At 35.5% G+C, this 27,895-nt stretch overlaps 1 protein-coding gene across 9 annotated transcripts in view; it reads right to left on the bottom strand.

Moving 5' to 3' along the window:
* The window catches only part of APBB2 (amyloid beta precursor protein binding family B member 2), a 416,082-nt gene that overhangs the window by 281,199 nt on the left and 106,988 nt on the right, over positions 1-27,895 (bottom strand). For all 9 annotated transcript variants that reach the window (XM_007496529.3, XM_007496524.3, XM_007496528.3 and 6 more), the window contains exon 3: positions 11,603-11,712. The gene's annotated coding sequence lies outside the window, so the exon portion shown is untranslated. The remainder of the gene's footprint in view (positions 1-11,602; positions 11,713-27,895) is intronic.

Below are 27,895 nucleotides of genomic sequence, written 5' to 3' on the forward strand. Positions count from 1 at the left end.
CATCCAGAGAAAGAACTGTGGGAGTAGAAACACAGAAGAAAAACATTTGATTGATCACATGGGTCTATAGGAATATGATTGGGGATCTAGACTCTAAACAATCACTCTATTGCAAATATTAAGAACATGAAAATAGATCTTGATCAATAATACGTGTAAAACCCAATAAAATTGCTTGTTGGCTATGGTAAGAGGGGAGGGAGGACGAAGGAAAGAACATGACTCGTAACCAAGGCAAAATATTCTAAATTAATTAATTTTTTTTTAGATAAAGTTCTTCCAAAAAAGAAAATATCTGGCTTTTCATTTGAGTAGTTTACCATTTGGTGATTCTAAATCAAAATATAATGACTAAAATACTTTGACTTTTCTGATTTTCATTTATTCATTGGTCTTCATTCATTCAACAAACATTTGCTGGATGCCTTCTATGGTCAACAGGGCTTGACTATCCACTTCACAAAGACAGTACTATAAAAAGAATGTTTGAAATTTGTCTTTAAATTCTGCACCAAAGAAGTGCTTTATCATCCTGGGGGTCATGGATGAAATAACTAAGGTAATGCAGACTTACAACAAAGTTAATGATCTTTGCCCAGAGAATGCATTAAAAAAAACTCAAACCAAAGAGTTCAGAAAAAAGTTTAACTCGGTTTTTTGCTCCCATTCTTCCACTATCAGAAAAGTGTAGTCACAATTTTTCCCAGTAAGCAAGCAAGCTTCATTATGATAAAAAAACATTTGGCCAGGAAAGGGCTTTACTTACTGATATTTTGCTAACACCTTAAATCGTAATACCTTCCAAGGGATAAACCAAAAGAGTTTTGCATTAAAGTTTCAAACAGAAAATACATAACTTGTGACAGACAAAAGCTGGTGATTCAATGAATAATATCAGCTTGAAAAACTCATTCTTATTCCTCGTTGGCTCTGGTGCATTACAAATATTTCTTAGTGATTGTCTTTTCCTTGCACTTGGAGGGAGGCTATACAGAATGGAAATAAGAAAGTCTCATAAACCTGAACCAATGCATTCAATGAAGGATTATGCAAGCAAGGTTTATTTATATTGTCCTTTTTTCCAGCCACAGCAACAAATGCAAGTTAAGAAATCAAACCCCAAGGGAACCTTCAGTTCTCAGACTGGGAACACAGTGTTGTAACACCCCAGAGAATTTCAAAGCCCAAAAGTAATGTAGCTGTTGAATAATAATTTCCATTTTTTAAAAATTCCAATTTTGATCAATCATTTAACATAAATATCAAAACCAAAACTTCTTTTAACGATCTACAAAAGCTGGTAAACTGATAACAACAGAACCTAAAAGTCTTTATTGATCCTCGAATCAGGGTCATCCTTGGCACATCATTCCAGTTCTCTATTAATGAAGTTTCTATGGCCAATTTCATCTTTTAAATGCTTCAAAAATTAGGGTTTCTCCAGAATGACTCTTCAAAAGATGATCCAGCGTATCTTTAAGCTGTTTTTAAAAGTTTGAATTTCTAGTGACACATCACCTTCATTTCCCAATAATTAAAATTCCTCTCCCCTTCTACCCTCTTGTAGGCTTAGCGATGCTTTCTAGAATGGTTGGAAATTTTCACATTTCCACCAAAAGAAGTCTTGACCTAGAGAGTTTATAAGTACTAACTCCACACCTCAACCTCTATTCCTTGGAATGAGCTCCATCTTCACCTCCACATCTTTGTTTCCTCCAAAACTTAATTCAAATACCACCTTCTCCCTGAAGCTCTTATGATCTCTACCAGCTCTCCCCCAGCTGCTAGTGCCTTCTTCCCTCCCAAATTACCTTGTTTTTGTTTTTTCCATGCCTATTTATATTTAGTCTCCCCTGATAGAATGAAAGCCCCTTGAGGGGAAAAACTTTTTCCATTGTGTCATTGGATCCCCAAAATGTAGCACAGTGTCTGCCCTGCAAGAGGCAATGTTGATTTATTGAATGAACTATGCCATTTGAAAGTAACCCCTCGGCCAAACTCATAGTCTCATATAAATATCTCCAAGCAGTTTGACCCCCTAGCAGTAGAGTCTGGCACCAATTAATCCAAAAAGAATTAGCAGTATGCTGCTGATCCATGGACCTTATGGCTCACTCATCTGTCCTGGCTATTATAGCTCATCAACTTGGCAACCTCTCTCTCTCACAGTCATTAACATGAGTTTGAGGAAAGAATCCATCCATGGAGAATCTGAATGAAAGTCCTGGACCTGTAATTTCTTCCTTCTCCAACACATTTGACATTTCTTTCAGTACTAACTAGAATCTCCCATTCTTCACATCCCACCCCTCTTAATTCCTTCCTCTGTTAATTATTTCCCATTTATTCTGCATAGACTAGCTCCCTTGTATATAATTTGTTTGCATGCTGTCTCTCCATTTAGATTGAAAGCTCCTTGAGGGAGCCTGTCCTTGGGGCTATCTTTTGCCTCTTTTTATGTACCCAGTACTTAGCACAGAGTCGGCACTTGGTGCTTACTGATTGAAAGAATGTTTGATTGAAGATGTCTATTGCATCTAAGCAGCATTCACTGGTGTGGGGTCAGAAACCCCTATTGATTGTTCCCAGTTATGCGATATAAGCCAATTCCCTTCTCAAAACTTCAATTTAATTGATCATCTCTAACATAGGAAGAAGAGCACTGGTACAAGAAGATTCCCTGGTGGAGTAGAAAGAGCCCTGAATTTGGAGGGAGAAGGCCTGGACTTGAATCCCAGCTCTGCCATTTCTTAACTGGGCATTAATAAATTACTTAACCTTTATGAGTGTCAGTTTTATCATCTGGAAAATGAGGAAATCAGGTTGGATTAGATGATTTCTAAGGTCTCTCTACCTCTAATTCTATGATCCTACTGTTTATTTCACAGAACAAAGGTAAGAAAAATTCTTTGAAAATCTTAAAACCATGTCAATCTCAATAAATATAGACTCATCATAATCCTATAGGACGGACGTGCTATCTCATCCAATGAAAGGAAGTAGTAGAATATGGTACAGAGATGTCAAACACAGGTCTGCCTAGGTCCTCCCAAATGCTGCCCAAACCAAATTAAAATGTACCTGGACCTGCTATACCAGATCTCAAACTATTCTATAAAGCAGTAATCATCAAAACAATCTGGTATTGGCTAAGAAACAGAGTGGTAAATCAATAGAATAGAGTAGGCCACCAATACATGGCAGTCAATGTCCATAGCAACTACGTGTTCAATAAACCCCAAAATCCAAGCTTTTGGGGAAAGAATTCACTATCAGGAAAAAAAAAAACTACCAGGAAAACTAGAAAGCAGTATGGCAGGGGCTAGGCATGAATCAACATCTCACATCATGAATTAAGATAAACTCAAAATGGATACTTGATGAAGAAATAATGGATGACACCATAAACAAATTAGGGGAACATGGAAAAGTTCACCTGTCAGACTTATGATCAAAGAAAACATAGAGAACATTGCAAAAAAAATGAAATTGATCATTTTGATTATATTAAATTTAAAAGGTTTTGTACCAAAAAATCCAATGCAAACAAGATTAGAAAGGAAACAGCAAACTTGGGGGGGGGGAATCTTGTAGCAAGTGATCTCTGACAAAAGACCCATTTCTCAAATACATAGAGAACTGAGTCAAACTTATAAGAATACAAAGCATTCCCCTAATGAAAAGTGGTCGAAGGATATAAAGAGGAAGTTCTCAGAGGAAAAAATTAAAACTATCCAATCATGTGAAAAAACGCTCCAAAAATTACTATTAATTAGTAAAATGCATATTAAAACAATTCTGAGATACCACCTCAGACTTATTAGATTGACTAACATGACCAAAAAGAAAATTAACTGTTGGAGGGGATGTGGGGAAATTTGGACACTAATACACTGTCAGTGAACTGCAAACTATTAAAACTATTCCAGAAAGCAATATGGAATCAGGCTCAAAAGGACACAAAACTATGCATACCCTTTGACTCAGAAATACCTATTGAGTCTGTATCCAAAAGAGATAATAAAAAAGGGAAAAATAACCTACTTGTACCAAAATATTTTAGCAGCTCTTTTTGTAGTGGCAAAGAATTGGAAACTGAAGGACTGTCCATCACTTGGGAAATGGATGAACAAGTTGTGGTATGGGGTTGTAATGGATTTTGTGCCATCAGTAACAATGAACAAGATGAGCTTAGAAAATCCTAGAAAGGGGGCAGCTGGGTGGCTCAGTGGATTGAGAGTCAGGCCTAGAGATGGGAGGTCCTAGGTTCAAATCTGGCCTCAGACACTTCCCAGCTGTGTGACCCTGGGCAAGTCACTTGACCCCCATTGCCTAGCCCTTACCGCTCTTCTGCCTTGGAGCCAATACACAGTATTGACTCCAAGATGGAAGGTAAGGGTTTAAAAAAAAAAATCCTAGAAAAACTTATATGAACTGACATAAAGTGAAGTGAGCAGAACCAAAACAATGAATATAGTAACAGAATATTACAATGATCAGCTATGAACGACTAAAGCATTATAAGCAAAGAGAATGCCACAAGGGACTCATGATAAAAATGCTACCTGTAGCCCAAGAAAGAACTGTTGGAGTCTGAATGCAGATCAAAGCATGCCAACTTCCACTCTATTTCTTTTGTGAGATTTCTATTATATGTGTGCTATGTGATCTCCATCATGACATAAGCAATACGGAAATATGTACTGACTGAAAGTCAGATATAACTTACATCAGAGTATCACCTCAGGGAGAGGGAAGGAAAACATTTAAATTCTAAAATGTCAAAAAATAATTGTCAAGAATTATTTCTACATGTAACTAAAAAAAGAAAAAGGATAATGCAATTGGGGAGCATTTAACAAAACAAATAAAAACATAGATAACTTTACAATTAAAATTAAATCAATATACAGTTTAATTAATATTTATATGCATTATCCCTCCACCCTTCTGGTTCCCCAAAGAAGCCCTATAAATAAATAGTCTAAAGATTTTTGCAATTACTAAGACCAAAAATGGACATTTGAGCACTTTGTCCCACAGACTTCTTCAATATATTGGGTCTAGGAATGGGTAGTACAGGTATCTTTCCCCATTTTGAAGAATGGGAGAGATAGGAGATGCTTTATTCTCTTAGAGAATACCTGAACTGTAACTAATCAAGCAAAAAGAGAGTCCAGCTGGTAAAGGTAAATTAATGAAAAGGGGTTATCTGAGCTGAAATCTGCTAAACAGCTTGAGAAAGCAAACTTTTTTGTAAGTCACTGGCTTTGGTTAAGAACATATGCTAAAATTATAAAAGAAAAATTCAGTGGAATGATGATAGAATCTAAGATGCTAATGAAATATAGACTTTAGGAATTGAGCAGGTAAAAGGAAGTATTAAAAAATTTACAGAAAGGCTTGAGTTTTCATTGAAATAATGACATTTTATAACCCTTGGCAAGTCTTGGTTTTATAATCTGTAAAGTACCCAAGGCAACTGTAAGGATCAAATGAAATAATATTTATAAAGCATTCTACAAATCTTAAAACATTATATAAATGCTAGCTCCTATCATTATTACTATTATTTTTATCACCTATTATTATTGTTTATTACTTGTATCACTTTATTATTACTTTATTTATATTATTACTTATACTATTACTATTATTACTTAATCTGTCTGCTTCAGTTTCTTCATCTAAAAATAGAGATAATAACATCTACCACCTATGGCTGCTATATGGGGATCAAATGAGATAATATTTAGAAAGTGCTTTGCAATTCTTAAAATGCCATATAAATGCTATTATCACTGTGATTATTACTTATTTATATTATTGTTGTTACTTGTTTAGTACTTAACATTTCTCATTCATCACTTATTATGGTTTTTATTACTTAACCTCTGTCAGTCTCAGTTTCTTTATCTGTAAAGATGAAGATAATAATAATCCTCTTTTCCAGGGTTGTTGTGAGGATAAAATGAGGTACTCTGCAAAATTTAAATCTCTGTGTGTGTGTGTGTGTGTGTGTGTGTGTGTGTGTGTGTACACGTGCAATTGTTAGCTATTAGTATTATTATAATTAGCATAGCAAACCTAGTGTTCTGCTTGGCAATTTGAGCATCTGAATTTGGGAAACATTTGCTTTACCTCTTACTGATATAGTTGCTTGTGATTTGGGGGAGAGGGGAAGAAATTACACAGCAGGAGATTGGGTTATGTTATGCCACAGTAACTAACAAAAATAACACTTTCCATCTCTCAAAACTGCCAGCAAGAGGCTAATTTTAACTTTAGTTTTAGTTATTCAATGTAGCAATTAGGTATTTCCTGAAACTGATCAATCTGGCAATCTCCCTAAAATTAAGGAGTCATTTATAAAAGTCCACTTGATTGTAAATGAAAGGGAAATTTTGTGCATATCATATGGTCATATTATTTCAGAACCAAAAAGGACATGAGAGATCCCCATCTAGTCTAACTTCTTTTATTTTACAAATGGGAAAGCTGAACCCCTGCTTAGGATTTACAATGACAACACAGGGGAGGAGCAGTATTTTTTATACAGAGTGCTGAGATTGGATCTAGGAAGATCCCCCCTGCCCAGTTTGAATTCACCTAAAACCCCTAGATAGATCTCTTTTGCCTGAAATTCTGTCAAGCCCTTTCCATCCTGTACTTATATATTTGATTCTTTTTTAAGTACAAGACATCTTAGTTTGAATTTATAACAGTGTTTCACCATAAAACAAAAAATGATAATGGACAAGTTTGCAAATGGTCATATCTTTTGCCATTTTTATGGTTTTTTAAATTTATCCATGGAAAGAAGGTATAAATAAATGTGATTGTTTTAGTCTGGTTCATGGTAGACCAGTACTACCATGGATAGCAATAAATTGTGTAGAAAGGAATACTTTCAAGGACCATAGTAGCTTAGCAATTGAGTTGAAGATAATCAAATGTACTCTAATGAAAAGAGAAAAAAAATCAATGCTTCGTGCTAATTCTGGCAGTGATTATTCTAAAATAATGTTCTATTTCAATAAGTGAAATGCTATTTGTGGCATAAACTCAATTAAATGAAAACAAATATTTACAAAAACTTGACCACACACATAAATGGACTAAAAAGCCAAGAAGAACAGACCTGCCCCCATAACAATTGTAATTTATACAGCATTTTGAGGTTTGCAAAGTACTTTGCATACATTACCTCACTTGACCTTTATACACTGGTGAAGTGGAGAGTACAGCCATTTTTATTATTTTTATTCTGTAGCTACTGTTCCCTAAATACAACATTCCAGCATCAATAATTCATCTGTACCTTAAAAGTCTCAAAGAATTGCCTGGGGCACAGAGGGGTTAATTTGCTCACCCAGAGTCAAATAGGCACTGTATCCAAGGCTAGCTTTTCTTCCAGACATCTTTAGTCCCTCCATCCACTAAGCTGCACTACCTCTCTTCAAAGATTATACTTTAAAAACAAAATACCTGGAAAGCTCTAGAAAATATCTCTTATCTTCAAATTAATTTGGATTTAAATTTGCTTCATTGGTAAAGAATAGGCTGATGCCCTCAAAAGCTCTTTTTTTTTTTTCAGACACTCTTCCACTGATGCCATTTTTTGGTGGGTCAAGGATGAAAGCCCATTTACTCAAGATAGAAACACACAAGCCTGATCACCCTAATAGCACAAAATAAGCAGGATGATGATGATACGGTCTATTCAGTAGATGGAATGTGTCGTTGGAATACTACTAAGGACCCAAGGAAAACACAATAAAGTCTTACACACTAAGTGACCTTTGACAGCCATCGGATATTCCTAATGGTCAACTTGAATCCAGGACTATGGAGCCTAGTGAACTTTATGAAGCCTTTATGAACACTTGAAGGGATGGAGAAGAGTTCCACTTGACCCTTTTTTCAGACTGGAAGTGGACTCCCAGAACAGCAGACTGGACAAAGGGAGCCAGAAAAATTTAGGTGAGGTGCCAATTCTGGCATTCATCAGTCACTTAATCTCTGGGTCTGATGGTAGGTTGCAATCTCTATTAGTTTCACGGAGGATGTTCAGCTGTATCTGACTCTTCATGGTGCCATGAGCCAATTGTCCACAGAGCTTTCTTGGCAAAGACACTGGAGTGGTTTCCCTCTCCAATGGATTGGGTCACAGTGATGATAAGTGTCTGAAACCAAATTTGAACTCATATCTTCCTGACTCCGAGATCAGCTCTCTATATACAGAGCCACCTCTCTGCCTCTCTTTGTTAAGTTTAGAAGGTCTCTTATGGGAAGACTGCTGAGATTGGAGTCAGAAAGACGAGTTCAAATCTGGCTTCAGATACTTACTAGTTGGGTTACTTCACCTGTTTCCCTAAGTTTATTTGACTATAAAATGGGGATAATGATAGAGTCAGTCTCTCTCTCTCTCTCTCTCTCTCTCTCTCTCTCTCTCTCTCTCTCTCTCTCTCTCTCTCATTTTGAGGATGAAATAAGATGTCTGGAAAAGTGCTTAGCATAGTATGTACTATATAAATGTTTATTCCCTCCTCCTTCCCCAAGGAATGCTTGCTAACTGAATTTACCTCAAATAACCCCACCTGTGTGTGTGAGAAAAAAATTTGAAGGTATTTCTTGGAAGAGGTTGAAGGGGAACATGGGAAGAAGTATTCAATTAAGTGAAGGAAATTATTTGGGGGGCCAAGTTATAGAGGGGTTCATTTTTCCTCTAATAAACAGGGAAGACAGATCAGATGACTGATTGCTTTTGAAAATTCTGGGCCACTAAACAAAAATTTCAGAAAAGGCCTTTGTTACCCTTTGTAAACTGCCAAATAAACAGCTTCTCAGCAGAGGGGAGCCCTTCTTTTACAGAAGTTTCTTGGGTATATTGGTTACTTGGGCTCCATTTGTTCACAACAACCAAGCAGCTCTCATACCCATGCAGGATTTTGTTTTTTTTTTTTCTTCAAAAGGAGAAGAGTTGAAGAAGGCTAAATTTCACATAGTAAAGACAACATCCCCATAACCACCAACCAAAGGGATTTTTATTTAATATAATTAATCATCTCATTATGGACAATTTTTTTTTCTTGAGGATAGTAAATTAAAGACATTTCATTTTTGTCACTGAATTTGCAGTCTTATGAGACTCTGTAATAGTCTACTTCAGCTTCATCCCAAAGGAAGGGCAAACAAAAAAGGAATAAAAATGGTAATTTAACCATATATAGAATAAGGGACTGACAAAGACCTAATTGGGGACTTAGAATGGCAGGCACTGGGCAAGTCACATACATATATGCATAAGATCACAGATCTGAAGCTAGGAAAAGACCCTCAAAGGCAATTTAGACCAAACCCTTCATTTGACAGTTGAGGAAACTGAGGTCCAAGGAGATTAAGTGAATGACTCTCAATCACGCAGGCAGTAAGTCCACTCCAAATGCTCAAGACATTCTTGACAGCTTGAGAGCAACACATTCACCACCTATATACTTTTTAGAAGAAAGGCGAGGGGACTTATAACAACCAACTTATTCCTAGTTCAAACCAAACACATCAAAGACAAAATAGCAAATTACAAAGTTGTTTTTTTTTTACAAATCTGTACTTTCTATCTTAGTAATAACTTTAAGACAGAAGGGCAAAGGCTATACAGAGCTAGGAAGTACCTGAGTCCAGATTTGAACCCAGGTTGTCCTGACTCCCCTGTGCTCCATAATTGCCCCTAAAAGTTTTCTTTATGGAATTTTGTTTTAACTACACAATCGTCATCATCTCAAGATTCTAAAAGATATTTCCTTGAAGTCATTTTTTATTTCTCAGACAAAAGTTTGAGCGGCTCCCATTTGGGTGGCTCTAGACAACAATGTTATTGATTGGAAAAGGGACTGAAGTTGTAGGGAGGATTTCCAAAGGGCTTGTTATCCCTGGAACAAATGGACAAAATCTAAGGAGTTGCAGTACTGCTTGGAGCAAATCTGACTACCCATGAATCTCTTTCAGTGTTGTTATGTTCCAAAATGCCTAGCAATATAAATCTAGCTTCATTTATGCTTTCATTTGCATTCATTACATGTGGATGTATTTTTACCTTCAAAGATATTTCAGAACTCAAAACGCTTACCTCTTTATAATTATTACAAACTGACTTAACACAAGACCCGTGCAAAAACAATGCATCAGGTACAAAAATGCAACCCAGAAAAAATGATGTTACCTACTATTTGGTCAGTGCACCGGCTCAACTTTTATAGCAAAAGCATATGTGGTTATTTTTTTTAAAACCCTTACTTACCTTACCTTCTGTCTTAGAATTGATAGCATTTGTTCTAAGGCAGAAGAAGAGTGGTAAGGGCTAGGCAAACAGGGTTAAGTGACTTGTCCAATGGTCACACAATTAGGAAATATCTGAGACCACATTTGAACCCAAGTCCTTCCAATTCCAGGTCTCACTCTGCACCTACTGCGCTCATCTAGCTTCCCCAAAGGCATATCTATATGCTTTCAATTTCTTCTTCTATATGTTGTCATTACAAGATCACAGCCGGCCGCAAAATGAACCATCTGGATCACAAATAGGGGCACTCTTTTCAATAAAGGTATTAAATAAAAGTCTGGATGACAAATAGCCTGTTAGGGACCTTGCAAAAAGGAATTCCTATATTGACAAGATAGTTGGAACTTCCGAAGACCCTTCTGGATCTGAAAAGCTGTGGCTGAAGTGACGTGTACCCTCTTAAAACACAAGGGAGATATTATGTAATTTAGTTAATTATCTAGTATTTTTATGCAGGAAATAATACAGATTCTCCATAACTAATTCTTTGGGAAATGACGGAAATGATTTTTACATTTTCTCCTGCATTTGGCTATGTTTCAGTCATAGATTGTGTAAATTAAGACTTTCAAACTGCATAAGTTATTTTATAATTTTTTCTTTCATGTTCACTTGTTATTCAAACACTCAGTTGGCAGAACTGAAACTTCTCCTAGTAAAATGTTTGTTTTTTTTTCTTCAGGAGAGCAAAAAACATTTATGCATTCACTTTAAAGTGAATTTAAAATACCAGAAGCTCCATGCAAAAACCTTTAGTCTGAATGGCTCATCAATTTCCCCCAAGATTAAACCAATTGATTAATCTGTGAATCAGCAATTCATGTTCTATTCTTGTTCTTTCTCAATTAAGCAGAATCAATTGCAACTGCTATATTTTTCTTAGAAATTCAAAACCTGATCCTGCATCCTGAGGCTGAGAAAAGCAGCTTACTTTCTGTTCTGTCTTGCACCACAGGATAGCAGCTTGCCTGGGATGTATAATCCATCCATTTCAAACCAGATAAAGGTTTGATCACAACCTGAAGAGTCCAATGTGTGAAACCCAGCAGAAATGGCAGAATGTAAAAGGTTATCCAATTTCTTGGAGGTTCTTTATAGAACAGATCCACCTTGGCTTTGAAAATTCACAGAGTGGGCGAAAAGTACCACCCTAGGAGTCGACTGAACCACAGATGTCACAGTCACAGTGTTCACCCTAAACTTTGAAGAAAAAAGAACAGTTTTTTTTTTTTTACAAAGAGAAGTTAGAAAATAACTTACTTTTCTCAGGTCTTTGGTACAAAGTACAGACAGTAAAGTTCCTTTTGTCCCTCCAAGATGTTGTCAATTAATAGCACTCACTCAAGTAGGTCAGACAGACCAAAAGGAGCCTGGAAATAGAAAAGAAACAAAAATTAAAACCTCAAAATCAGTGCAAAAACCCAAATAAACTATTGGTTATTCATCATAATCCAGGGCAAGTGAAATAAAATTATCTTTGAAATACTGAAGTGACCAGACACCCAGGTTTAAAACTAGGTCAATAACCTCTGCTCATATTTGGACAGCAGTTTGCTCTGTTGCCTGAATAAGGCGTCAAAGGCCAGGGTCTAGCTTCTTGGAAACTTTCCACAGTAAAAATGTATACCCAAGGGTCAGGGAAAAAAAAAAAAGGACTGAGATGGAGCGATCTAGGCTTCTAATTATACTGTAGCTTGAGGATGAAGGGTTTCTGAAATTGAATGTGTCAGTCCTCTCTTCCAAAGATGAGCTCATTCCACAAAGACAGATATAGTTGTAAATGGAAATAAAGAATAAATTTTATACAATCTGTAAGCGTGTAGCAATTTTATTCCTGTTTTTTTTAATTATTTCTTTTAAAAATATTGAAGACAAACTAAGTACATGCTATAGTGACAGCTTATTTATTCAGAAGTCATTTATTAAGCAACTTCAACAATTCAGAAGCCCGCCCCTGTGCCAAAGGGTGCAATAAAAGGATTCTGAGGAGTCAAAATACATATTAAAGTCCACATGCTAAGGAGTCTCTCAGAAACTAACTTGGAGCTAAATTACAATAATTTTAAATATAATCCAAACAAGTATAGTTATCTATTTTCTTAGTATTCAACAGATGAGAAATTTCAAATTAGAAGGGAAGATTCTAGTACAGGAAGACATGGTGATAGCTTACACTGAAGAAAACAGGAGAACTATCAAATAATAGAAACTACAAAAACAGTGGTTTGAAGGCATTAAGGAAAAAATAAAAAAGTTCTGTCTCAACTGTCTTTGAAAGCACCTAAATATAAAAGTACAATATAATTATTGACAATTCTCATGACGGAAACTTACTAGTGATTTTTCATTCTTATTTTTTAAATTATTCTTTAGTTATTTACACACGATCTTTCACCATCTCTTTAAGAGGCCGTATACTACTGTCAAAAGTTGAGTAGAATTATAGGCAGGGTTGTGAGTACCTGGAGATAGGGAAATATCCTACACATCATCTCATCAGCCTTAGCAAGGTGCTTTGCATAAAGCAGTCAACTAACAAATGAACGGAATGGTAACCCTGAATCATCTAGAAACAAGTGGATTGTGTTAAATTTGCTTTAAAACAAGAAAGTATACAGGGCATTTTAGAGCAAATGTCTGATACATAGTAGACACAAATTTGTTCATGATTTCATATAGTTTTAAAAGTGTTAATATTTAAAATATCACTATTTAATATTAACATTTTAGTGAGTTTAAAAAAAAGTGATTATCAATATCCCATTTCCCATTGATGCCTGACAAAATGGCGACATGATAGAGGAGTTACAAAGATAAATAATCAGTACTTCAATTCAATATCCTCATCTGTAAAATGAAGAAGTTGTCCTCTCAGATCTTTTTCAATTCTAAATCATGGAAAAAATAGACAATGATCATCTGGAGCTTAGAAACCACTCTTCCAGGAAGTTTTCCCTTGACTCTCTACCCATCTCCTACTTCTCCCTTCTCTTTCCTTGTTTCCTTTAAATCCCAACTAAAATTCTACCTTCTACAGGTATCAATGGTTTTCCCATCCCCCACCCTTTCCTATTTATCCTATATATAGTTTGTGCTCTGGGTATGTGTTATTTTCCCCTTTAGGTTGTAAACTTTTTTTTTTTGTATCCCCAGAGTTTAACATAATATCTGGCACATAGCAAGCCATAAGTGTTTACAGAATTGAATTGATTTTGACCCTCAGACAATCAAGAGAAATAGATGCTATGATTATGTCCATTTTTCAAATGAGGAAACTGAAGTTGAGACAGGCTAAGTGGTGCACTAGTAAGGGTCTGAGACAGAATTCCAACTTATTTCTTGGTCAAATGCTTTAACCATCAAACCATCTATCTTACAGACATCATCTAATTCGAATGCCTATCATTTTATACCCAAGAAAACCAACTTCAGATTCGTAATAACTTCCTCAAGGTGTCATAAGTCTTAAAAGAACAGTTAGGATCTGAATACAGGTCCAGAGACTTTAAATCTATCATTCTTTCCATTGTGCTAAACTGCTTCCCAAATCCAGATTTTGAATTAGTGACATTTTGATTTTGTTTATTAGATGGTAATGTTCCACCTACTATATATTATATGAAAAAATTGAAGTTCTGAGCAAATCAGATGGTTAAACTTCTTTCAGACATCAACATTAAGTTAAAGGCAAAAGGACTCAAGAAAAGAGTAATTATTGTTTTTCCTTGATACAAGAGGCCTCACTTGGGAATTTGTATTAGAAAACAACAACAAGCCAAGACTTTATATATGCCTTATTTTTTAAATTTCTCAGTTGAGAAAAATCTGTAGAAATGAAATCAGAGCAATAGGACAAAGACTTTAATGTAATTCCTCATTTCCAAGTATTTGTTCTGAATTCAGATTAAAAGCCACAGAAGAATTTTAGGTTGGAAAAAACTACACACTGGTGACACTCAAGATACATCCTACTTTAAATGTGAGGATCAGAATAACCACATTTCTTTTCTTTTTTTTTGCTGTATACAAAGTAAATTTACTGGTCTTTCTTAACCTCAGGGATGAATACCAAGCAAAAGCATAAAAACCTTGGGTTCTAAATTGGAATTCATATTTCTAGCTCTTTTCTTTTCTCTCCAAATGGAAATACTGTCAAGAGTTTAGCTACTCTCAATAAAGGCAAAATGAGGAACCCAATCTACCATGTTATTAAAATAAATGGTTTCAATATTAATCATCAAAAGGAAGCTTATATGGCTAACCATAAATAGCACTGGTATGAGCTCTGGCCCTTACTCAATGAATAAGTCACTTAACTTTTCTTAGTGTCAAGTTTTCTCATCTGGAAAATAGGGACACTTCTATTTATACTACCTACAAAATTACAAGGAGGGTATTTGTTATAACATAATAGACTTGATGTACAAACTCTGAACCCTCAAATTTAATATTCCTTTGGCAAACCAAAGTCTATTACATTGCCATATATTACTAAAGAGTAAAATTACTGGGGACTCAACTGCTATTGAGTTATCGTCTCCTTTGGCACTGTGGTGAAAACTGTGGAGTCCTCCCTGTGAAGAGGGATTAAAAGGAAGCTATACTGAAATAAAGATGCCACTTATTTCCCATCTAAGTTCAAAGATCCCTTGAATTCTGTCCTTGAATCCCAGTCCTGCTTCAATGACTAAGAGTCTTAGGTACTTGTACTTTTAAAATTTCTGCCTAAAATATTTCAAGAATGTAAAATCTATTATACTATGTCTTTTCAATACTTTTATAATAAAAATATTTTAATAGATGTCTAAATATTATGATCAGTAAGCTAAGAGACTACATACAATTATGGTTGAAGTCCAAATATTGAGTTAAATCCCTTATTAAAGACAGATCTAGCAGACAACAGTACATGAGACTAAGTACTAGTTTTAGAGTCAAAGACCCTGGATTCAAATCCTGGATTGACATTTACAACTATGCTTTGGAGCAAATTCTCTAACTCCTCCAAGGCCTGAGTTATCTTGGGACTCTGGAAAACAATTTAGAATAATAACAAAAAGAAAAAAGTCACTCAGTTCTTATATTCTTGAATTAAGTGATCTTACTGCTAGACAGAAGAGGAGGTCCAAAGACAGAAAGAAATATTTCACATATCAAAATACTCATGGGAATTTTTTCTTAATGTAGCAATTAAGAACTAGAAACAAGCCTGGTACCCAGTGGTTAAAGAAATGGATGAACAAACTATTGTTCATAGACCCAGTGGAATATTATTATGGTACAAGAAACGAAGATTACGAGAAACTCAGAAAAACATAGAGTTTAATAAACTAACTAATGCAGAGTTAAATAAGAACCAGAAAAACAAACACCATAAACCACAGCAGAGCAAATGAAAAGAGTGAAACTGAACTCTATGCAATAGTGTCCACTAAAAAACTGTGGAAATATTCCTGTCTCTTTCTTTGATGAGGAGGGGGAGCTGGGTGTGGAATGATGTCTATGATGTCAGATTCAGCAAAATATGTCCTCTGGTTTTGCTTAACTGTTTTTTCTTCTTTGTTCTAAGGAAAGCAGCACTGACTAGGGGAATGGGGAGAGTCATATAATGTGCCTGGTACATAATAAGGACCTAATCGATGTTTACTGATTTATATTTGGAAACAACTATGATGTAAAAGCAAAAGGAATCCATCTAAGGAAAGCAGCACTGAGTAGGGGAAGGGAGGGAGCCATATATCGTGTCTGGTACATTGTAAGAACCTAATAAATGTTTACTGATTTATATTTGGAAACAATTGATATAAAAGCAAAAAGAATCCAAAATCTTTTTACAGATGAGGAAATTGAGGGAAATAGAGGGTAAGTGACTAGCCTAGGTTCACATAGCTAATAATAACAACAACAACAATAATAAAAATAGCTAAAATGTTTGTAGTGCTTACTATGTGCCAGGTACTCTGCCAAGCACTTTACAATATACAATGATTTCATTTGATCCTCACAATAACTCTTGGAGGTAGGGGCTATTATAATACCCATTTTAAGAACTCCACTGATAGTGTCCCTTAAAGCGCCTCTATAAGGGATGAATTTTCCCAACATAGTCAGCATATAGAGTACAGACACTTAGTAGATAAATATAGAGAAGATTTTCAGAGGCATCCCAGAAGGACAACCTAAAGCCAGATTTCAAGTCTGACCCTTTCTTTTCTGAACCTCTTTCACATCTCCTATTTTCATTTCCCCAAGAAGCCACTGCTCTTTTGCTACCTTCTGGGTATCCAAAGTCACACTCAGCACCACCTAGCTACTTCTCTAAATGAAATCCCCAGTCCTTTGGTCCACCTAATATAAAACTTTTTTTTAATTTTATGATTTAATAATAATTTAGTCTACCTAAAGGAAAAATCTCAGCTAAATAAATTCACATAAAGTTGCATAAGACTGATAGTCTCCTTCCCAGGTGACTCTGACTTTTTAAAAGTAGAAGTGAGTTTATCCTTTCAAATCTCTAGTCAGTAGAAAGGAAGGAAGGGCATTTTTAAGGTAGAAAAGCCTTGCTATCTCAGCGGAGCACAAACCAAACCGAAAACACTTTGAGTCTGGCCCAGGTCACAAACAATGTCTACTTTTCAAAGACGAGCCTCACTAAATACTAAGTAGCTCACTACTAGCAGGCTGGCCACATAATAACAAATTCTTAGTCCATGGTTACCCGTGAAACAAAGTGGTCTAGTGCAGTGAGAGATACATGGACAGGACAACAAACCACTCATGGATTTGGCGACCCTGGGCAGGTATAAACTTTGTACACCGCCTTTGGCTTCCTCAACTGTAAAATGAATGCAAAGATGCTGGCATCACTAAAGAGGGCTGGGAGAACCAAATACCATGCAGAAGGTCCTAAGTAAATATGAAGAGAATCATAGAAGATGAGTGGAAGCTCTGAAGGCATTGGGTCAAACCCCTCATTTTAGAGAGGAAGAAACTGAGAACTTGTGTAAAGAATAATTTAATCATGTAACTTTAGTTTCTATCATTGTTTAAAGTCTCCCCCGAGCTGTATCCTCTCATGTAATCCCATCAAATAATCAGTATTTTAGTGATACATCATAAAGAATAATATTAGTAACTGACTGAATAATTGTACATGAGAATTAGTAATCAATAATCATTTTGTGAGTAAAATAACAAGGAAATTCCCCTGAAGTGCCTTGGCAAGATATCCCTGCCAAGAGAAGTTGTGCACATGCCTTTGGAATCATGGAATGTGTCCAGATGCTCCTCTGGCTGGAGATTTAGGACATCTCAGGTACAGAATGACCATGGCTGTTTAGCATATGTGGAAGAAAGATTATATAACTGGACCCCATAAGAAAATAAACGCTTTACTCTCTTGAAGAAGGAAATCTTCTAAAAGATGAAACTCTGGTTGCCCCAAGAAAAGACACTCACCTGCTCCCCCCACAAACCTTTTGGGGGGGGGGTGAGTTTGTATAATCTGACTCTTTTGCATAAACTATAAAGTAGATGACCAATGAAGATAGTTTTTCAGGGTCTTGGGCTATAATGTGAGGGTCTCTGATCCTGATGTTATAATTTATTGGTATAACAAAATATCAGTTTGAGCTCAGAAAATTTCTTTCCTAGGATTTATTTTTTCTTTTACACTAGGAGGGAAGTGACTTACCCAAGATCACAAAGATTCAGACAAGATTCAAACCCAGATCAAATCTTGGCTCACTAGCTTGGGAATCAAATAGTTATTATTGTTCTTACTCTTGAGACAGAAATCAATCAGCAACAACCTCAGCCAAAAGAAAATGGGGAGCCTCCCCACTTCTGAAAGGTTACCTATTCTGTAATTTATCATGGGAAGCCAGAGCATCTGATAGTAATGTAAAACGCACTGCATGTAGAGCCAGAGTACCTAGAATTGAACCCCAGCTCTGTCACTTACATCTGTGTGACCTTAGCCAAGGTACTCCTCCTCCTCCTTGGGCTTGTTTCCTCATCTGCAGGAAAAGGGTTTCATTGGATGACTCCCAACAAGCTCTAGTCCTTCCATCTCTAAATCTATGAGCCTACAAATAGATGGTTATTTCCAGGGTCTCCGCCAGCTCTAAGTAGCAGGACCCTAATTCCAGGGAAGGGGTCTTTTTTTTTTTAGTAACTGATTCTTATTTCTTCAAAAAACAACAGGTTGTCTCACATTTAGAAACACATGAAACTTTAAAATTAATTTCTTTCAAAAAGTAAAATTCTTGTGGGCAGGAGCTGTTATTTTTCTTTTTTGTTTACATTCCTAATACAGTGCCCAACATAAGATAAAAGCTCAATAAATGTTTATTGACTGATTAAAGAAAATGTCTAGATTGTCAAAAAAAAAAAACAAACCTCCGAGTCTCACAGAATTGGGATTCAAAGATATCAAAAAAGGGAGGCAAAAGGGAGGAGGCAAAAGGGAATCATACTTTGATTAGAAAGAGACAAAGACATCTTTAAATCAGTAGCTTCTGCTTTTACTGAGTAAAACTTTAAAAGAAAAGAGAGATGGCAAGTAGAACTGTTCTCAGATCCTGAAAAAATGTCCTGTCATTTCTATTATCATTAAGGCAAGGAAAAAATTCCTTGGGACTGGGCCTGCCCAAACACAGAGCAACATTTAAACACGCAGTTTAAAATGCATACTTGTGTATTTATTCAGAATGCTGAAGGAGAGCTTTAACTCAAGAAATTCTCATATTTATTTTGTCAAATACCAGTACCTGAAATGAAGCTTTTATTTACTCTGAAGTCCTGTTCTAAAGTTAAATAAAGACAGTTCTTAAAATAGTGTCTTGGAAGACTGAAGGCATATCTGAACAGGCCCTTTAAAAGTTATTAAAAGTCTCTCTGTGCTATAAAACATGGGCTTTTTTAAGCCCCATGGCTATTTCCTTCCCCCCCCCCCCAATCATAATTATACTGCTGTCAGTGCCACATGAGTTAGAAGCAGGTAATTTAGCAGGATATCATGCTAGGCTATACAAAGAGTGGAAACAGAAGCAAGGCTATGCTATTGCAACTACAGAGAGTTTTCAACAACAGGAAAAAAGTACCAAATAATAGAATAATTGAGAGGATCTAGGAACCATCTGTGTGGGTCCAGCAGTGCAAATTTCCAAATGCCTCCTCACTCTGTGCTTATCTTCTTGGGGCGTGTCCTCCCCTAAAATTAGTAACCAATGCATGAGAATCAGAAAGTGACCTGTGCGTGGTCACTTAGTGTCAAAGACATTATTCCAAACCTTGTCCTCCTGACTTAAAAGTCCAGAACTATCAGTTATACTGCTTCTCATCCAAAGAATGCCATCTCTTGAAATGAAATTAATCATCAAGGTTAACTGGACACTGGACACATTATCAACATAGATCTGATAAGAACATGGGAAATTAAGGGAAAAGTATACAAATGTTGAAACGGCTACTCTGGCTACTGTAAGGCACTTTGTCAAAATCTTTGATTTCAGAACTTTTCTTAAAAAGATAAATAGTATCTATTTAAAACCAAGAGCATGCATTATCTTTAATTGAAATAAAATAGAAGTCTTTCTAATAAGATCAGAGGTAAAGCAAGGATATCCATGATCATCATTATTATTCAATATTGCACTAAAAAGCTAGCTATAGCAATAAAGTCTCATTTCTCAAATATATACAGAACTAAGTCAAATATGTAAGAATTCAAGTCATTCCACAATTGATAAGTGGTCAAAAGATATGAATAGGTAATTTTCAGATGAAGAAATCAAAGCTATCAATAATCATATGAAAAAATGTTTCTAAATCCCTCTTGATTAGAGAAATTCAAATGAAAACAATTCTGAGGTACCATCTCATACCTATCAGAATGGCTAATATGACAGAAAAGGAAAGGGGAAAATACAAGAGGCAATCTGGAAAAATAGAGACACTAATAAAATGTTGACAGAGTTGTAAACTGGTCTAATCATTCTAGAGAACAATTTGAATTGAATATGCCCAAAGGGCTATAAAACAGTGACTATCCTTTGATTCAATGATGCCACTACTAAATCTGTATCCCACAGAGACCACAGAAAAGGACATATATGTATAAAAATATTTATAGCAGCTTTCTTTGGGATGGCAAAGAATTGGAAATTGAGGTAAGATTGACCAAGTTGTGATATATGATTATGATGGAATACTGTTGTGCTATAAGAAATAATAAAGGAAAAACCGGAGAAGATTCACATAAAATGAAGTGAGAAGAATGAGGAGAACATCATTAGAAGATTGTAGCAATGATTAAAGGCTTAATTATTCTGGTCAAGACAATGATCCAAGACAATTCTGAAGGACTCATTATGACAAATTCAATCCGTCTCCAAAGAGAGAAATGATGAAATCTGAATACAGAATGATGCACTTTTTAAAATTTGCTTTATTTTTCATGTTTTTTTTGCAACGTGGCTAATATGCAAATATGTTCTGCCTCACTTGTATAATGATTATCAGATTGCTTGCCTTCTCAATAGATGGGGGAGGAGTAGGAAGGAGGGATAAAATTTGGAACTCAAAAATTTTTAAATGAATGTTAAAAATAAAAACGTAGCTAGGAAATAGTTAATGAAATGAATTAAAATATAATCTAAAAACACAATTAAGAAATATTTGACAAAATAAATTTAAAAACAGTAAAAAACAAAATCTATTTCTCCTAATCTTCTTCTTGGCAGTTAGGTGTGACAAATATAGAAAAAAAAAACGGGACAGATATTAATGAGTGGGCAGAAGCTGATGTCATAAAAGCCTCTTTCTTTCCTCCTGCCATTTTGGGGGGAAACAAATGTACTATGTAGCCAAGAAAATCAGATCTAGATCTCAATTTCAAGCAAGACACACAATATCCTGATAGCTGAAGCATGGAAAAGTAGAGAGCTTAGCAATCATCAGAGTCAGGAGACCTGGTTTTGAATTCTACCTCAGAAATTTAGTTGTATGATCACAGGCAAGTCACCCATTTCTCTATGTCTGTTTCCTCCCAAAATCATTGTGAGAATCAAGTGAAAATGTACATAAAGTCCTTTGCAAATCATCAAAATCATCTTGTTTCCTAGCTAAGAAATAGAAGAGTGGATCAAAGGAATAGACTAGAGGTAAATAACCTCAGCAATCTAGTTTTAAAACCAAAGATCTCAGCTATTGGGATAAGAACACACTATCTGACCAAAAAAAAAAAAAACTGTTCAGAAAATTAGAAAATAGTATGGCAAAAATTAGGTGTAGATCAATATCTCACATGCTATACCAAGATAAGGTCAAAATCGGTATATGATTTATATGTAAAGGGTGATACAGTAAGTCAATCAGGGGAACACAGAATAGTTTATCTGTCATATCTATGGAGAAGGAAAGAATTTATGAACAAACAAAAGAGAGAGAACATTACAAAGTATGAAATAAATAATTTTGATTATATTAAATTAAGAAGCTTTTGTGCAAAGAAAATCAATACAACCAAGATTAGAAAGGAGGCAACTGGAAAAAAAATGTATAACAAATTTCTCTGATACAGGTTTTATATCTAAAAAACATAAAAAAACTAAGTCAAATTTATAAGAATCCAAGTCATTCCCCAATTGATAAATGATCAAAGGATAAGAATAGACAGTTTTCAGATGAAGAAATCAAAGCTATCAATAATCATATGAAAAAATTGTTCTAAATCCATCTTGATTAGAGAAATGCAAAATGAAACAACTCTGAGGTACCACTTCACATCTATCAGATTGGCCAAAATGACATTAAAGGAAAATGATAACTGCTAGGAGGAATATGGCAAAATTGGGACACCAATGCATTGCCTATAGAATTGTGAACTGATCCAAACATTCTGGAGGGCAATTTGGAATTATGCCCAAAGTGCTATAAAAAAATGTATACCTTTTAACCCAGTAATACCACTACTGGGTCTGTATCCCAAAAAGTTAAAAAAAAATGATGGGAAAGGCCTTTTTTGTACAAAAATATTTATACTCTTTTATTGTGGTGGCAAAGAATTGAAAACTAAAGGGCTGTCCCTCAATTGGGAAAAGGTTGAACAAATTATAGAAAATTATGGTAATGAAATAGTACTGTGTTGTAAGAAATGATGAACAGGATGATTTCAGCTGGAAAGATCTATGTAAATTGATGCAGAGTGAAATAAGCAGAACCAGGAGAACATTATACACATAGTAACTGAAATACTGTGGAATGATCAAATGTGATAGACTTTACTACCATACAATGATCCAGGATAATTCTGAGGGACTTATAAAAAAGAATGCTATCCACCTCTGTTAGAAAGAAGTGTTGGAGTAGAAATGCAGATGAAAATATATGATTTATCACTTGTTTATTTGGATATATTTTGTGGCGTTTCAGTTTTATAAGATTATTCACTTACAAAAATGAAAAACTATGGAAATGTATTCTGCATGATGACACATGTATAATGCAGACTGAATTGCTTGTCAGCTCTAGGAGGGGGAGAGAAGAAAGTAGGGAGAGAATATGGATCATATAACATTGGAAATTTATTTTTTTAAGAATGTAAAAAAAAATCTTACACTTACAGAATTACAAAAACAAAGAATTGGAGGTTGGAAGAAACCTCAGTGGCCATCTAGTCCAACCCATACCCCTTGATCCATGGATTACAATATATTCAGTAACAGATTATCCATCATCTGCCTCAAGTCCTCCAGTGAGGAAGTACCCACCCATCTCCTACAGTAAATCACTTTACTTCTGGAGATCTTCTAACTACTGGGAAGCTTTCCCCTGACAAGACAAAATTTTCCTTTATGCAATTTTTACCCAAATGTTTTCCCTCTGAGGTCAAACAGGACAAATCTAATCCCCTTTCCACATGACAAATATTTGATAGCCATTATCCTCTGACTCTTCTTTTCCCCAGGCTTCCCAGATCCTTCAAACAATCCACATGTGGCATGGATTTCAAGCCACTCACCATCTTCTCTCTACACCCTCCGACTTTTCAATGTCCTTAAATTATGGCACCCTAAACTGAACATAATATTCCACCCTAGAAGAAAGGCTAAAGTAAGCCCATAAATAATGATTACATAAGGGAGAATATAGTCAGTGCCACATGGGAAGAAAGAAAAGGATTACAAGATTAAGCAGCTGGAAGATGAACCTTCTCTCTTTCCCCTAAACTCCTATATTAGTCAGGCTTAGATATATGTATGAACAGCCAGAAAGGAGAGGTTAATGTCACAGGAAGGAGGTTTCTCTCTCCTTGACCATCTTCTACTCAATGATTTTTAGCAGTAATTGATTTTTTAAAATCAGTTAGCTGGAAGGGCTAGCTAATCTGAATATGTCAGATAAGTCTCTCAACAGGCATTAATAAGGGGCCAAATCAAGAATAGGATTAGGGGCTAGATCTGTGACTTCAATGGTTTAAGAAAAGCCCTTTGGCTGATACCTTCTCTACCAAATCAAAGATGATTAAATTGAATAGGGTAGGTAATTACAGATCTGAATCCAGATTTTAAAAATCAGCTATACAATTATAAGAGGGAAGAAATATGCCTGGATATCAGTTTATTTGGGAAAAAAGAGGTGGTAGGTCTTGTGGCTCTTAAGTTTAGCATGGTTCAAGAGTGACATGTGATCGAAAAAGCAGTATAACCAGAGATGGTGCTATTAGAAGCAGAACATCTAGAACCAAAAGGAAGGTGATAGCATCACTGAATTCTTCCCTTTGATGTGAGCATATCTCAGGAACTGTGCCTCATTCTGGGGACATTTTAGAAATACTATCTTCCTCTGAATGAATATCAATCAGAAGGGGATGAAACTTAAAACTAGACCATACAAATATTTGGGAGAGAATAGCATGAAAGAATTCAGGAGTCCCGTGGTATAATGCAGAATAATGAGAGTCCAGGGTTCGTGCCTCTTGATACTAGCTGTATGGTCCTAGACAAGTCACTTATATCACTCTGAATCTTGGTTTATCTAGTCATGAAATGGGATACCAATACTAACAACAGCTACATCATAGGTTGTTCTGAGTAGCACATGAGATCACATGTGTGAAGAATTCTGCAAACTTTAAAATGTATTACAAAGCATTATTATTTGTTATCTATACTCAAAAATTAAAAAGTCATTATCCTTCACAAATAAATGTTTATCACAAATATACTAGGAGTCCAACCCAGAAACCCTTTCTTTCAGGTTCCTTAAGTGGAATGCCAAAAGAATTGTTGGCAGAGGAAAAATGGCAAGGATATAATGGGAATCTCGGTCCAAGTGGGTCAGAAGAACTGTGCCAATACTTCAGCAGTGACAAATTTCTTCTCCTACTTTGAAAAGTAACCAGAGATCTAATTGGCTAAGATCTGGTCCAACAAGAGAAAGAAAAGCAGGCCTTACTATGCACTTGGCAAAAAGAGAAAAGGAAAAAATAATCCTTTGAGGATTTACCTCCCTAAAATATATCAGAGAAAGTTAATTAGGGAAAGGTAATTAAGGGATGTACATTTGCAAGGAATACATTCATTAATAGTATAACACCTTCCATCGAATTATAAATTGGAGGACACCTTATCTCTTTGGGCCTCCATTTTCTCATCTGTAAAATGAGACTGTCAAACTGAAAAATTACAGAAGCTCCACTTTGGTCCAAAACCTTGTGGTGCTATGATACCAGGTGACATTTGATTGAATTTTTGGTGGAAAGAGGCACTGGGAAATAAGTATTCAGGTCACACTCATCTTTTCTGCTACAGGCCAACAATGGAAGGTATCCTGCATGGGATGAGCACATACACATCACAGAAAAAGAGGATGGTGATGAATAATGCAGGATTCTTGCAGCTGCTAAAGACCTGACCCTTGGGACCCCTAAGCCACACCTCATTTTAAAATTATAGAAATGTAAACGTGTCCTTCCCTCTTTGTCACATCTGCCAAAAGTAGAGGTACATCTGAGCTCTGGTTTTTGTATAGTGTTTATGATCATATTTATATAATTTTTCTATTGGAAACATTGAATGATTTTCCATTTAATTAAATTTGAAAGGAGAGTTGTAACCACTACAAGGTAACATGCAAAAAACTTAGGACTTATTAAACAATGGAGCCAAGCATGATATCAATACAGATGAAGGATGACCATTTTTATGATAACTATTCTAGACGGTCTCTAAAGTCTCTTCCTTTGTCGAAATTTTCTTATTTCAGAATTTCCTAACGGTAGAATTTTTACATACTTGCAAATAATATAACATACATTGTTGAAAGATGTTTTCCCCATGATCCTATTTAGTCCATTAATAATTTTGGGGGGGCCTCTGTTGAACACTGAACTTGGTAGTAGGAGAGGATACAAAAAAGAATCACAAATAGGTGTTTTATCCCCAAAGTATGTGCAATCCATATAGAAAAAAACAAACCTGCCCTCAAGAAAAATAAAATTGCTACTAAAAGCAATGCAATGAACCAGGGCAACTCTAAGGGACTTATGAGAAAGAATGCTATCCACAGCTAGAAAAAGAATGGTGGGAGTAGAAATGCTGAAGAAAACAGAGGATTATCACTTGTTCATAAGGGCATATGATTTGGGGTTTGGGTTTTTAAAGATTACTCTATTAAAAATGAATAATGTGGAAATAGGATTTGAGTGATAATATATGTATAACCCAGTGGAATTGCTTGCCAACTCCAGGGGGGGCGAGGGGAAGGGAAGAGGAAGAGGGGACAGAAACAAGAAGAACCATGGGAAAAAGATAGAAAAGCAATTTTTAAAAAAGAAAGAAAAATAAAAGTATCAACTGTTTTTAACTGATAAACTGCTTCTTTATATCACAATCATTTCTGAATGTCACCCCTATAGAACTCAAGACTGAAACAAAGAAAAGTAGCAAATAATTCCTAATATTTATAAAGCATATTAGGTTTTGCAAAGCAACTCCTTTGCGGTCTCATTTGATCCCCACCAGTTAGAGAGGTTAAATGCTATTATTATCCCCATTTTACAGATGAGACAACTTAGGTTAAGCAAGGACAAGTGAGGAAACCTAGGATTTAAACAGCTAGTGACTGAAATGGAATTGAAACGCAGGTCTTCCTGACTTCAAAAGCAGTGCTCCATCCACTCTGCCAAGTTTCTCAGTTAAACAAGACTGATGGAAGAAAATGACCATTTGTGATACCATATGCCACACTCTCCTTCCTTAGTTATCCACCCCTCCCCACCGAGAATAAGGAAATGCATTGCATCATCTTTCTTTGTAAGACCAGAGTTGGTAGATTGAAATAAATAAAGTTCAGCTACATTTTAGTGTTGCTTACTTTCACATAATTGTAAGGAATATGTCTCTTTCTCTATTGGATTAATTTAATTCACTCTATACCAGTTTATACAATTCTCCCCATGTTCCTAGGAACTACTCATTTTAATTTGCTCTTCCAAATGACATTCAAATACCACAATTTGTTCAAATTCAATTTAGTAGTCACATACCTTGAGTATGGCTTTTCTACTACCACAGAGACAACCACTAGGGATACTGTGACATATATTGGTTCCTTCTTTCTGTCTTTGAAAAGTATTTATTTAATTATGGCATATGAATATAGCAGAATACTATTAGACTACAAGAAATGATGGAGACAACTTCACAGAAATCTGGGGACAGTATCAGGAGAACAATTTACCCAATAATATTTGTCTTGAAAAAGATAACCTTGAAAGCTCTAAGTATTCTGATCAATGAAATAGCCAATTATTCCAGAAGACCTATGATGAAACAAGCTGTCTATCTCTAGAAGAGAGGTAATGAATTCAGGGTGCAGAAGAATGCACATTTCTTTTTGGATATAGCTAGTGGAAGAATCTGGTTTTCTTTACTACATAGTACCTAACTGCTAGCAGAGTTTTGTTTTTCTTTCTTTTTCAAGGGGGATAGGAAGTTAGAAAGGGGAAAAATATCTTTGTTAATTGAAAGAAAGCATTAATTTTTAAAATTATATGTTTTTAGTTAATATATTCCTACACATGATCATTTAGATATTTCCTGAAACTAGGATTATATGGATAAATGTGGCAAAAACAATAAAAAAGCTCAGTAATAAATCACACTGACATCTTCAGAAAAGAAATTCTTCAGAAAAGTATAAAATCAAAGGGACAGAGGGAAGGCAGTTGTTTTCTCTCTTCCTTTTTCTTAATTTTTCTAATACAATATACAAGAAGCACATTTTTCCACCTAGGTTTATCTGGTCTATGATGAACAATACATCCTGAAGGGCAGAAACTCTCATTTCTATATTATAGTCTGAACTTCAGGCAATATCAGGTAGCTTGGGGGTGTTCAATTTAAACTCCCTGAACTAAATAAAGAAGAGCAAAGGGCATTAAATTCCTCCACATGACTTATTTAAAGGCATCTGCAAGTTGACATGAGGTAAGGTGGGGAGGTCTGATTATAAAATCAAGGTGAATGACTGGATTTAAAAAAAAAA

This window comes from Monodelphis domestica, chromosome 6 (genome assembly GCF_027887165.1).
Source record: "Monodelphis domestica isolate mMonDom1 chromosome 6, mMonDom1.pri, whole genome shotgun sequence".
Taxonomy (NCBI): Eukaryota; Metazoa; Chordata; class Mammalia; order Didelphimorphia; family Didelphidae; genus Monodelphis; species Monodelphis domestica.